This window comes from Palaemon carinicauda, chromosome 10, assembly GCF_036898095.1.
Source record: "Palaemon carinicauda isolate YSFRI2023 chromosome 10, ASM3689809v2, whole genome shotgun sequence".
Classification (NCBI taxonomy): Eukaryota; Metazoa; Arthropoda; class Malacostraca; order Decapoda; family Palaemonidae; genus Palaemon; species Palaemon carinicauda.
Window position 1 is genome coordinate 103,772,072 of NC_090734.1, and position 12,500 is coordinate 103,784,571.

Sequence of the window (12,500 nt, forward strand, 5' to 3'; positions counted from 1 at the left end):
GTTGAGGACCCTCAACAGAAGGTTGTGAGGAGGGAACAGATAAATCTTGGACCAACTGTTCCAGTTTAAGGACATCGCGTCCACTGCTTCCGCTAAGGGGTCCTCGTACGGGGCACGTACAGGGGCAACTTCTTCTTATCTTTCGTCGCAAAGAGGTCTATCTGCAGTTCTGGGACTGATTCAGAATGAAGGAGACTCTATCGGTGTGAACCTGGATAGAGCGTCCGCTGTCACATTGCGGACTCCTTGAAGGTGAACTGCCGACAGGTACCACTTCTTCTTTTCCGCCAATCGGAAGACGGCCAACATCACCTGGTTGAGAGGTGGTGACCTCGATCCTTGTCGATTCAAGTATCTCACAACTACCTCGCTGTCTATCACCACCTTATGTGGATCGAATGACGCGGGGAGACTTTCTTTAAGGTAAGGAGCACTGCCCTAGCTTCTAGAAAGTTTTATGTGAAAGGTTTTGAATAGCCTGGACCAAGTCCCCTGGACTTTTTTCCGATGAGAGTGACCTCCCCATCCCTCCTTCGAGGCGTCTGAGTGAATCGTCACCGACGGGGGAGGTGGCTGAAGAAGAACCTGACTTCTTTAGATGTCTGGCTTGGGACCAAGGCCTGAGAAGAGTACTTAGCCGAAGCGGCTGGTCTTCTCAGATCTCTTCACGCGTTTGATGCATAACTTCTCCAAACTCCGATTGCATCCTTTAGCTGTGCTCTTAGCACTGGGTCTGTCACCGAAGCAAACTGGAGAGAGCGCAGTACTCTCTCCTGCTCGTGTCTTGATATCCTTTCGGAATCTTGAAGTCTCTTGACAGAACCCGCTATCTCCTTCCTTTTCTTCGCCGGGGTGGAGAAACGGTGTGACAAAAGGTCCCAGTGGATTCCCAGCCACTGGAACTTTTGAGATGGAGAAAGTCGAGACTTTTTCTGTTGATCTTGAAGCCTAGGTACTCTAGGAACTGGATCACTTGACTGGAAGCTTGCAAGAATTCTGTCTCGGATGCTACCCACACCAACCAGTCGTCCAGGTAGGCTACTACCTGAATTCCCTTTAGGCGAAATTGTTTGAGAGCTACGCTCGCAAGCTTCGTAAAAATCCTTGGGGCTATGTTTAGCCCGAATGGCATGGCTCCGAAGGCGTATAGTCTTCGTTGTAGCCTGAACCCTAGGTAGGGGGAGAGTCGATGGCTAATTGGAATGTGCCAGTAGGCGTCTGACAAGTCTATAGAGACGGAATATGCCCTCTTGGGAAGTAAGGTCCTTATGTGTTGCAGTGTTAGCATTTTGAATTTGCAATTCACTATGAACTTGTTAAGTGGCGACAAGTCCAGAATGACTCTGAGCTTTTCCGAGTCTTTCTTGGGAACACAAAACAGCCTCCCTCAGAAATTGATGGGCTTCACCCTTTTTCTCCAACAGTTCTTGAACGTACTCCTCCATAACGGGGGTGGAGTGTTGGAAAAACTGAAAGCACGGGGGTGGAGTGCTGTACAATTCCCGCCCAGTCCATTCTTGAGTAGGCTGTGGGCCCAGGGATCGAAGGTCCACAGATCCCGAAATTTCAGAAGTCTCCCTCCTACCGGTATCACCTCACTTGGACTGCCGTCCTGAGGTCTTGCCTTCCTGACCACGACCACCCCTGAATCCCCTTCCCCTTGAGGGGCGTCTAGACGAGCCTCTGGCTGCTCCTCTAGGCTTTGCTCGAAAGGAAGTAGACTGCCCTTCGAACGCTGGGGTGAATGCCGTGGACTGTGTCGACACGGCCTGGGGTACCCACTGAAAGGTGGTCGGGGTTTGTGCCACGATCTGGGGCACTGGGGGCAATGGCAATTGCAGTTGCTGTTGCTGTCTAAGAGGCTTGGCTGGCCGAGACGGTAGCCTAGTCCTCATAGTCTTCCTCTTTGGTTGAGGACCCTCATCCGGGGAAGACTTTCTTTTGATAGCCAGGCCCCACTTCTGGAGAAGGTATCTATTCTCCAAGGCGGCTTTATCAACAACTTCTTTGACCAAGTCGGTAAGGAAAAAGGTCTTTTCCCCAAATGTTGGAGGAGATTAGTTTCTTTAGCTAGTGCCTCACCTAGCCGAGGTAAACACGAACTCCCTACAAGCTCTCCTTGCCTTGACGAAGCCATAGAGGTCCTTCGTCACTGTGGCCAGATGAGTCTTGGACACTACCATGAACATTTCATGGACCTTGGGGTCACTTGCCATCGTCTCGAGAGTAGTCTGAAGAGACATTGAGGCAGTCAGTCTTTCTTTTGTATCGAACTCACTTCGCAAAAGAAAGTCAGACAGCTTAGGGAGGTCCTTGCCTAACTGACGTCCGGCAATATCAGCCTCCATTTTCCCACTGAGAACGTAAGATGGACGTCCTTCCAGTCTTTTTGGTCCATAGGCAGGGCCAGCGACAAGGGTTTATACTCCTCTAGGGAGGGGCAAGACTTGCCGGCCTCGATTGCTTTTAGTACAGCCAGAAACCCTTTCTGTAAAAAGGGGAAGGCTCTAGTAGGCGAGGACACAAAGGAAGGAAGCTTCCTATTCAATGCAGCTACCTTTGAGTTAGAGAAGCCCCTCTCTTTCATCGAGGATGAAAGTAGAGCTTGAGCCTTAGCATGGTCCATCACTATGACCTCCTTCGGCTCTGTCTCCTCCTTTGAAGCTGGTTCCTTCCTCAGACGGACACAACAGTCCGGATATGATGCCTTGCTGGGCCAGAATTCCACCCTCCAGGGGAACTGAGCCCAGCTTATCCGAGATGACGATCTTTCCAGTCATCATCGGCATGTGCTCAGCATACCTCCATGGGTTAGCATCTGAGAACAAAGGAAGGTCTTTCACATTGAGCTTTTTCTGGGGCCCATGTGATTCTGCAAGGCACTGCATTCGCAGTTCCATTGCACCCGCCTTCTCCTGATTCTCCTTCTGCATTTGTTGGATCATTCCAACACTAGAAGAGAGGGCCTGTCCCAGCTCTACTGGGAGACCGGCCGATGTAGAGGGGCTTGAACTTCATCCTGGGCTTCTGCCAGGAGGTCTTCCTCCTGACACCCGTCCACATCAGACATCCTGTCATCTAGCTGGATGTCTTGCATCGCGACCGCGACTTCAGCATCCACCTGGATCTGAACTTAGGGGATCTCCTCTTGAGGCTGGGGAATCACTGCATCAGCTGATGCCTTAGGGAAAGGATACGCCCTCATCTTCTCACTTGGAAGATAAGGGCCAGAAGTGTTCTTTTGGAAGCCCCTTACCCAGGTACGTAGCTTCTTCCTAGCTATTTAAATGTCTCATTAATCAGGTTAGTGCACACAGTACATACCTGAGGGTCCCAATACCGGAGATCATCCTTGGAGACAGCGTATGCTGCGTGTCTCCTACAAAACTCATGTCCGCAGAGGTTCTTGCTGCTGACATTGCAGAAAGCACTTCCCCACTTCGGAGTGTCCTTCTGTAAAGAGAAGAAATTTCCATGAGTATCAAGTGAACTATGTATCCCTGGATATGCATAGTATAGCATAACAATTCAGAAAGGAAAGACACACACTTGTGTTTCCCTCACAACCCATTGTTGCAGCCTTCCAGATAATAAAATAAAAAATGGTTTATCTCTTCTAGAGTAACCAATGCAAGGTTTCCAGAGGAAACAGGTGGAGCTCACACCTAAGCAATGATTTTAAAATCCTGGATAATAGACAGGGAAGAACTCAGCTTCCTATCTGAGGGCAACAGCAAAGGGGTGTGCAAGAAAACACAATAGTGTTAGAAAACACAGTGCTGTACCAAAACCCTTACTATAGTTTTCCTCTTACTGTATATGCTATACAGAAGAATACTAGTACAGTATAGGGGGATGTGTGCCGGCTTGCCTTTGCCGGCCGGCACACACCATAACTAGCTTTAAAGTACACTACTTAAAAGCTATAGGGCGGCAGCACTCTGGTTCAAATGTCTGTGCCGGTCGGCAGCAACTGCCGGCCGGTAACAGCCAGTGTTGTCCGGCAATGGCTGCCGGCCAGCAACTACACAAGGTAGTACCCAGCTGCCGGCCACACTCTTGGTGACTGGCAGACAAGGGCTGACATAAGCCGGCCGGCAAAGGTAAAAGACCGATGCCAGCCGGCAGCAAAAGAACCAGAGGACCACACCTGCCCGGCTGCCGGCCTCATAGGCCGGCAGCCGGGACAGGTACAGCACTTAGAAGAAAAATAGAATGGATGCCGGGATAAGAGTGTACACAACCTCCAAGCCCGTCAACCGAAAGAGTGCATATAAGGAAGGGGAGAAACTAATTCAGGCTTCCTTGACCCATGCCGTCCGGCTCTGCCGGCAGGCATGGATGAGGGACCAAGAGAGGTCCGGGTAGCACTCGAAAACATAAGACCCTTGCCGGCCAGCAGCTCTGCCGGCCGGCAAGGGGCTGAGTCAATTCCACATCCTAACCTATACTAGGTCCAGAAGTAGAACGACGTATAGTACAGTAAGACCCCTGCCGGCCAGCTCTGCGGGCCGGCAAGGGGCTGAGTCAATTCCACATCCTAACCTATACTAGGTCCAGATGTAGAACGACGTACAGTACAGTATGAAGAAAGAGGGGGAAGGGACAAGAGGGTCCTGCCAACCTTGCTTTAGTGACAGATCACCCGCAGCTAAGAAACTTATCTTAGCCTAAGGGAGATCTAAGGGGAAAGGCCAGCAATACTTGCCAGCTTCCAGAGCACCAAAGCAAGCCATGTCGTCCTGATGGAAGTTCCTATAGGGTAGCTTCCTAGGGTATATTACAACTACGGCGATATTCCCAGAGAATTTACCTTAAGGTACCAAAATTCTAACTCCTGGAGCGACTATCCCTCGTGAAAGGGATATCGCGACATATCAGAGGACGTATTCTAGACACGCCACATGGCAATCTACATCCTGGACAGAGATTTCGTCTCGTAGGAGGTGATTGGCGAGATACGAATTCGGGAAAGAAAAAGGGGAGCCGCTCCCAAGGCTTCCCTATCCCCCGATTCGTATGCGTGCCTGGCGCCAATCCTGGCGCCATCTGTATTCCTTTTTGCGTAGCTTAACAACTCGGTGTTTTTTCCTGTTTTTCTCGCAAATCTTGGATTTATTCGACTTTTCATGGCTTCTTCGTCTTCGTCGGCCTCTGATAAGTTGAGTATAGTGTCTGTTATGTATAAATGTAGGCTCTTGGTAAAATTTTGAGTGATTAATAGGATTAATCTTTGATACAAGAGCCGTAGCCTACCAGAGGCGTCTTGGACGCTGTCGCTCGCTAGGTATAAGTTAGTTAGTCAGAGCGACATTCCTGGTTGTTTTGCTTTAATAAATTTTAGCTATTTAGCATTACATAGGATTTCCTTCGTGCTTAGTATTATTTGGTGAAGTATTCGCCATTCTGGCCTACGCTAGGCCATGTAGCCTAGTCGTTTGGTCCTAGTACTTCATGCATGATTATGGTTTTTTCCGAGTGTAAATAAAATTTTATTGAAGCTTTAGGCTATATTTTATACATTTTAGACTGTGTGGAATATTTCCAATATAGTATACGAGTGAGTTTCGGTGAATTAGGTAATCGATTCTCTTGGTGCCTAGGCTAGTTGCTTATGGAGCCTTAGTATACTTTATCATACTCCCCGGTTGCTTTCTTTTCTTCGGAGAAGGTATGCAATCCCTTTCCCTCTGTTTAAGCCTTGGGCTTATCCCTAAGTGGTTTTTTCCGAAATTTATTTTCGATAAAACTATACTAGGGTGTTACTGTACCTTCCTGTTCCTGTAGTTATGGTTCAAGAGGGACAGAACAACAGAGTTTTTAGTCTGAGTCTGTGTTGTCTGGCTTGGGGCTGAGTCCCCCTCGCTGACCTAACACATACAAAGGGAGCTTAGCTCCCTTAGGTCACTACCGAAGGTTTCTGTGGATATGATTCCTTCTTTTGTGATCTACCAGACTAGTCCTGTTGCTGTTCACGCGGGAGGATAAGTTCTTCCCTTGGGAGTAGCAACGCCTTCCTTGCTTTGGTGCTCTGGAAGCTGGCAAGTATTGCTGGCTTTTCCCCTGAGATCTCCCTTAGGCTAAGATAAGTTTCTTAGCTGCGGGTGATCTGTCACTAAAGCAAGGTTGGCAGGACCCTCTTGTCCCTTCCCCCTCTTTCTTCATACTGTACTGTACGTCGTTCTACATCTGGACCTAGTATAGGTTAGGATGTGGAATTGACTCAGCCCCTTGCTGGCCGGCAGAGTTGGCCGGCAGGGGTCTTACTGTACTGTACGTCGTTCTACTTGTGGACCTAGTATAGGTTAGGATGTGGAATTGACTCAGCCCCTTGCCGGCCGGCAGAGCTGCTGGCCGGCAAGGGTCTTATGCTTTCGAGTGCTGCCCGACCTCTCTTGGTCCCTCATCCATGCCTTCCGGCAGAGCCGGACGGCAAGGGTCAAGGAAGCCTGAATTAGTTTCTCCCCTTCCTTACATGCACTCTTTCGGTTGCCGGGCTTGGAGGTTGTGTACACTCTTATCCCGGCATCCATTCTATTTTTCTTTTTCTCTTCTAGTGCTGTACCTGTCCCGGCTGCCGGCCTATGAGGCCGGCTGCCAGCCTATGAGACCGGCAGCCGGGCAGGTGTAGTCCTCTGGTTCTTTTGCTGCCAGCTGGCATCGGTCTTGTACCTTTGCCGGCCAGCTTATGTCAGCCCTTGTCTGCCGGTCACCAAGAGTGTGGCCGGCAGCTGGGTACTACCTTGTGTAGTTGCTGGCCGGCAGCCATTGCCGGCCAACACTGGCTGTTACCAGCCGGCAGTTGCTGCCGACCGGCACAGGCATTTGAACCAGAGTGCTGCCGCCCTATAGCTGTTAAGTAGTATACTTTAAAGCTAGTTGTGGTGTGTGCCGGCCGGCAAAGGCCGGCCGGCACACATCCCTTTATACTGTCCTAGTATTCTTCAGTATAACATATACAGTAAGAAGAAAACTATGGTAAGGGTTTTGGTACAGCACTGTGTCTTCTAACACTATTGTTTTTTCTTGCACATCCCTTTGCTGTTGCCCTACAGATAGGAAGCTGAGTTCTTCCCTGTCTATTATCCAGGATTTTAAAATCATTGCTTAGGTGTGAGCTCCACCCGTTTCCTCTGGAAACCTTGGTTACTCTAGAAGAGATAAACCATTTTGATTTTATTATCTGGAAGGCTGCAACAATGGGTTGTGAGGGAAACACAAGTGTGTGTCTTTCCTTTCTGAATTGTTATGCTATACTATGCATATCCAGCGATACATAGTTCACTTGATACTCATGGAAATTTCTTCTCTTTACAGAAGGACACTACGAAGTGGGGAAGTGCTTTCTGCAATGTCAGCAGCAAGAACCTCTGCGGACATGAGTTTTGTAGGAGACACGCAGCATACGCTGTCTCCAAGGATGATCTCAGTTATTGGGACCCTCAGGTATGTACTGTTTGCACTAACCTGATTACTGAGACATTTAATTAGCTAGGAAGAAGCTTCGTACCTGGGTAAGGGGCTTCCAAAAGAACACTTCTGGCCCTTATCTTCCAAGTGAGAAGATGAGGGCGTATCCTTTCCCTAAGGCATCAGCTGATGCAGTGATTCCCCAGCCTAAAGAGGAGATCCCCTAAGTTCAGATCCAGGTGGATGCTGAAGTCGCGGTCGCGATGCAAGACATCCAGCTAGATGACAGGATGTTTGATGTGGACGGGTGTCAGGAGGAAGTCCTCCTGGCAGAAGCCCAGGATGAAGTTCAAGCCCCTCTATATCGGCCGGTCTACCAGTAGAGCTGGGACAGGCCCTCTCTTCTATTGTTGGAATGATCCAACAAATGCAGAAGGAGAATCAGGAGTAGGCGGCTGCAATGGAACTGCGAATGCAGTGCCTTGCAGAATCACATGGGCCCCAGAAAAAGCTCAATGTGAAAGACCTTCCCTAGTGCTCAGATGCTAACCCATGGAGGTATGCTGAGCACATGCCGATGACGACTGGAAAGATTGTCATCTCGGATAAGCTGGGCTCAGTTCCCCTGGAGGTGGAATTCTGGCCCAGCAAGGCATCATATCCGGACTGTTATGTCCGGCTGAGGAAGGAACCAGCTTCAAAGGAGGAGACAGAGCCGAAGGAGGTCATAGTGATGGACCATGCTAAGGCTCAAGCTCTACTTTCATCCTCGATGAAAGAGAGGGGCTTCTCTAACTCAAAGGTAGCCGCATTGAATAGGAAGCTCCCTTCCTTTGTGTCCTCGCCTACTAGAGCCTTCCCCTTTTACAGAAAGGGTTTCTGGCTGTACTAAAAGCAATCGAGGCCAGCAAGTCTTGCCCCTCCCTAGAGGAGTGTAAACCCTTGTCGCTGGCCCTGCCTATGGACCACAAAGACTGAAAGGACGTCCATCTTACATTCTCAGTGGGAAAGTTGGAGGCTGATATTGCCGGACGTCAGTTCGGCAAGGACCTCCCTAAGCTATATGACTTTCTTTTGCGAAGTGAGTTCGATACAAAAGAAAGACTGACTGCCTCAATGTCTCTTCAGACTACTCTCGAGACGATGGCAAGTGACCCCAAGGTCCATGAAATGTTCATGGTAGTGGCCAAGCCTCATCTGGCCACAGTGACGAAGGACCTTTATGGCTTCGTCAAGGCAAGGAGAGCTTGTAGGGAGTTCGTGTTTACCTCGGCTAGGGTGAGGTACGAGCCAAAGAAACTAATCTCCTCCAACATTTTGGGAAAAGACCTTTTCCCTACCGACTTGGTCAAAGAAGTTGTTGATAAGGCCGCCTTGGAGAATAGAAACCTTCTCCAGAAGTGGGGCCTGGCTATCAAAAGAAAGTCTTCCCAGGATTTCGGGATCGGTGGACTTTCGATCCCTGGGCCCACAGCCTACTCAAGAATGGACTGGGCGGGAGCTGGTACAGCACTCCACCCCCGTGCCTTTGGTTTTTCCAACACTCCACCCCCGTTATGGAGGAGTACGTTCAAGAACTGTTGGAGAAAAAAGGTGATCCGAAGGGTGAAGCCCATCAATTTCTAAGGGAGGCTGTTTTGTGTTCCCAAGAAAGACTCGGAAAAGCTCAGAGTCATTCTGGACTTGTCGCCACTCATCAAGTTCATAGTGAATTGCAAATTCAAAATGCTAACACTGCAACACATAAGGACCTTACTGCCCGAGAGGGCATATTCCGTCTCTATAGACTTGTTAGACGCCTATTGGCACATTCCAATTAGCCATCGACTCTCCCCCAACATAGGTTCAGGATACAACGAAGACTATACGCCTTCGGAGCCATGCCATTCGGGCTAAACATAGCCCCAAGGATTTTTACGAAGCTTGCGAGCGTAGCTCTCAAACAATTACGCCTAAAGGGAATTCAGGTAGTAGCCTACCTGGACGACTGATTGGTGTGGGCAGCATCCGAGACAGAATGCTTGCAAGCTTCCAGTCAAGTGATCCAGTTCCTAGAGTACCTAGGCTTCAAGATCAACAGAAAAAGTCTCGACTTTCTCCATCTCAAAAGTTCCAGTGGCTGGGAATCCACTGGGACCTTTTGTCACACCGTTTCTCCACCCCGGCGAAGAAAAGGAAGGAGATAGCGGGTTCTGTCAAGAGACTTCTAGATTCCGAAAGGATATCAAGACACGAGCAGGAGAGAGTACTGCGCTCTCTCCAGTTTGCTTCGGTGACAGACCCAGTGCTAAGAGCACAGCTAAAGGAGGCAATCGGAGTTTGGAGAAGTTATGCATCAAACGCGTGAAGAGATCTGAGAAGACCAGCCGCTTCGGCTAAGTACTCTTCTCAGGCCTTGGTCCCAAGCCAGACATCTAAAGAAGTCGGTTCTTCTTCAGCCACCTCCCCCGTCAGTGACGATTCACTCAGACGCCTCGAAGGAGGGATGGGGAGGTCACTCTCATCGGAAAAAAGTCCAGGGGACTTGGTCCTGGCTATTCAAGACCTTTCACATAAAACTTTCCCGAAGCTAGGGCAGTGCTCCTTACCTTAAAGAAAGTCTCCCCGCGTCACTCGATCCACATAAGGTGGTGATAGACAGCGAGGTAGTTGTAATATACTTGAATCGACAAGGATCGAGGTCACCACCTCTCAACCAGGTGATGTTGGCCGTCTTCCGATTGGCGGAAAAGAAGAAGTGGTACCTGTCGGCAGTTCACCTTCAAGGAGTCCGCAATGTGACAGCGGACGCTCTATCCAGGTTCACACCGATAGATTCGGAATGGTCCTTAGACGCAGGATCATTCTCCTTCATTCTGAATCAGTCCCAGAACTGCAGATAGACCTCTTTGCGACGAAAGACAACAAGAACTGGCCCCTGTACGTGCCCCGTACGAGGACCCCTTAGCGGAAGCAGTGGACGCAATGTCCCTCGACTGGAACAGATGATCCAAGATTTATCTGTTCCCTCCTCACAACCTTCTGTTGAGGGTCCTCAACAAACTGAGATCCTTCAAAGGGTAGCGGCAATAGTGGCCCACAAGTGGCCGAACAGCGTGTGGTTCCTCCTGGCATTGGAACTGTAGCTGAAGTTTGTACCACTACCAGATCCAGTTCTGACCCAGCGAGTCCAGAAGTCAACTGTCTGCGCTTCATTACAGAAAACCCGGACCCTGCAGCTCATGATTTTCTCTCCCTAGCGGTGAGAAAGCGTTTCGGGATTTCGAAAGCCAGTATAGACTTCCTTGAGGAATATAAGTGCAAATCTACTAGAAGGCAATATGAGTCATCTTGGAGAAAATGGGTGGCCTTTAGTCAAGGCGAAGATTCCGCAGGAGATCTTGACAGACTTCTGCTTATCTTTCTTCTCCACCTCCATTGTCAAGGGTTGGCAGCGAACACGATTTCAGCGTGTAAGTCTGCTTTAACAAGACACATTCTATATGCCTTCCAGGTCGACCTAGGTAACGAGACCTTTAATAAAGTCCCTAAAGCCTGTGCTAGGCTCAGACCTTCATCACCTCCAAAGCCCATTTCATGGTCTTTAGACAAGTTCTTCATTTCGCTTCTCTGTTGAGCAATGAAGAGTGTGCGTTAAAGGATTTGACACAAAAAGGTATGTTCCTATTTTGCACTCGCGTCCGGGGCCAGGGTTAGTGAGACTGTAGCCTCTCGAGAGAGGCAGGTCGTGTTCAGTTCCTGGATGGGGGAGAACTGAACCTGTTTCCGGATCCTACGTTTCTCGCCAAGAATGAGTTACCCACCAACAGGTGGGGTCCCTGGAGAATCTGCCCTCTGAAAGAAGATGCATCGCTATGTCCAGTAGAATGCCTAAAGGTCTATCTTCATAGAACTTCAGACTTCAAGGGTGGTCAACTATTCAGGGGAGGAACATCAGGCTCAAATTTATCTCTGAATCAACTCAGAGCGAAAATCACATATTTTATTCGCAGAGCGGATCCTGACAATACACCCGCAGGTCACGATCCGAGGAAAGTTGCCTCATTCTTAAATTTCTTTAATTGTATGGATTTTGAACATCTCCGTTCATACACTGGCTGGAAGTCTTCCAGAGTGTTCTTTCGCCACTATGCGAAGCAAGTAGAGGAACTAAAAGAGATATGTGGTAGCAGTGGGTCGCGGTGTTAACCCTACTGTTTAACTCTGCGAGGAACAGTGGTCTTAATTGGGACGATTAATTCCAGGGTGAGTGTGTAGTTACATACTGTACTACAAACTAAGTGAGGGCACTGTGTTGCCCATTTAGACTGTTCCATTTCCGAAGGTGAACCTAGCATAAGTGCAGACATGTGTGCCGAGCGCTTCTAACGCTAATGCCATTGATTTGTATCTTAAAAGTGGCATCTAATGTTTTTCTTTCAGACAAACAAGCTCTGTTTACTATCATACTTATGCTTAAAGTTTTGGGTTATCCTCTTCTTATGTATATATATATATATAATTGTGGTTAACCTGTCTATTCATTGCCTGTCAATAATCTGGTTCTTGAGAACCTTGCCTCTCCTTCACCTGTGTCAATTTATTGGTATAATCGAGCATTCATTCTATGTACCTTATCTGGGATAATTCTAATAGAATTGTTCCTTTATGCAAGCTATGTTGCATTGGTTTTCCTCCTATGCGGATATAAAACCTTTGTCCAATACAAGTATTGTGCGGAGAACTGGTCGATATTTCATATTGAAGCAGTGGTTCTTTACAAACTATGCTTTACTTAATATAAGGCGAGACCACTATATTAGCTTGCCTGGTATTCATACATATATATATGTACTCTTCGAGACTTTTCCAGAGTCTAGTAGGACTCTTCCCTGTAGGGGGCAGGAAGCTCTAACATAGTTTATAGTTAGTTGAAAAGATGTATAACGGTAACATCTTAGGTCTCTAGGTCTAGTCGACCAGGAAAAAAAATTACCTCCTGGGAGTACGGCACGTTCTGAGAATCCACAGATACAGTAATGCTCTGGTACACTTCCAACAGGACGACATGGCTTGAGCCCAAAAAACGGATTTTGAGCGAAGCGAAAAAT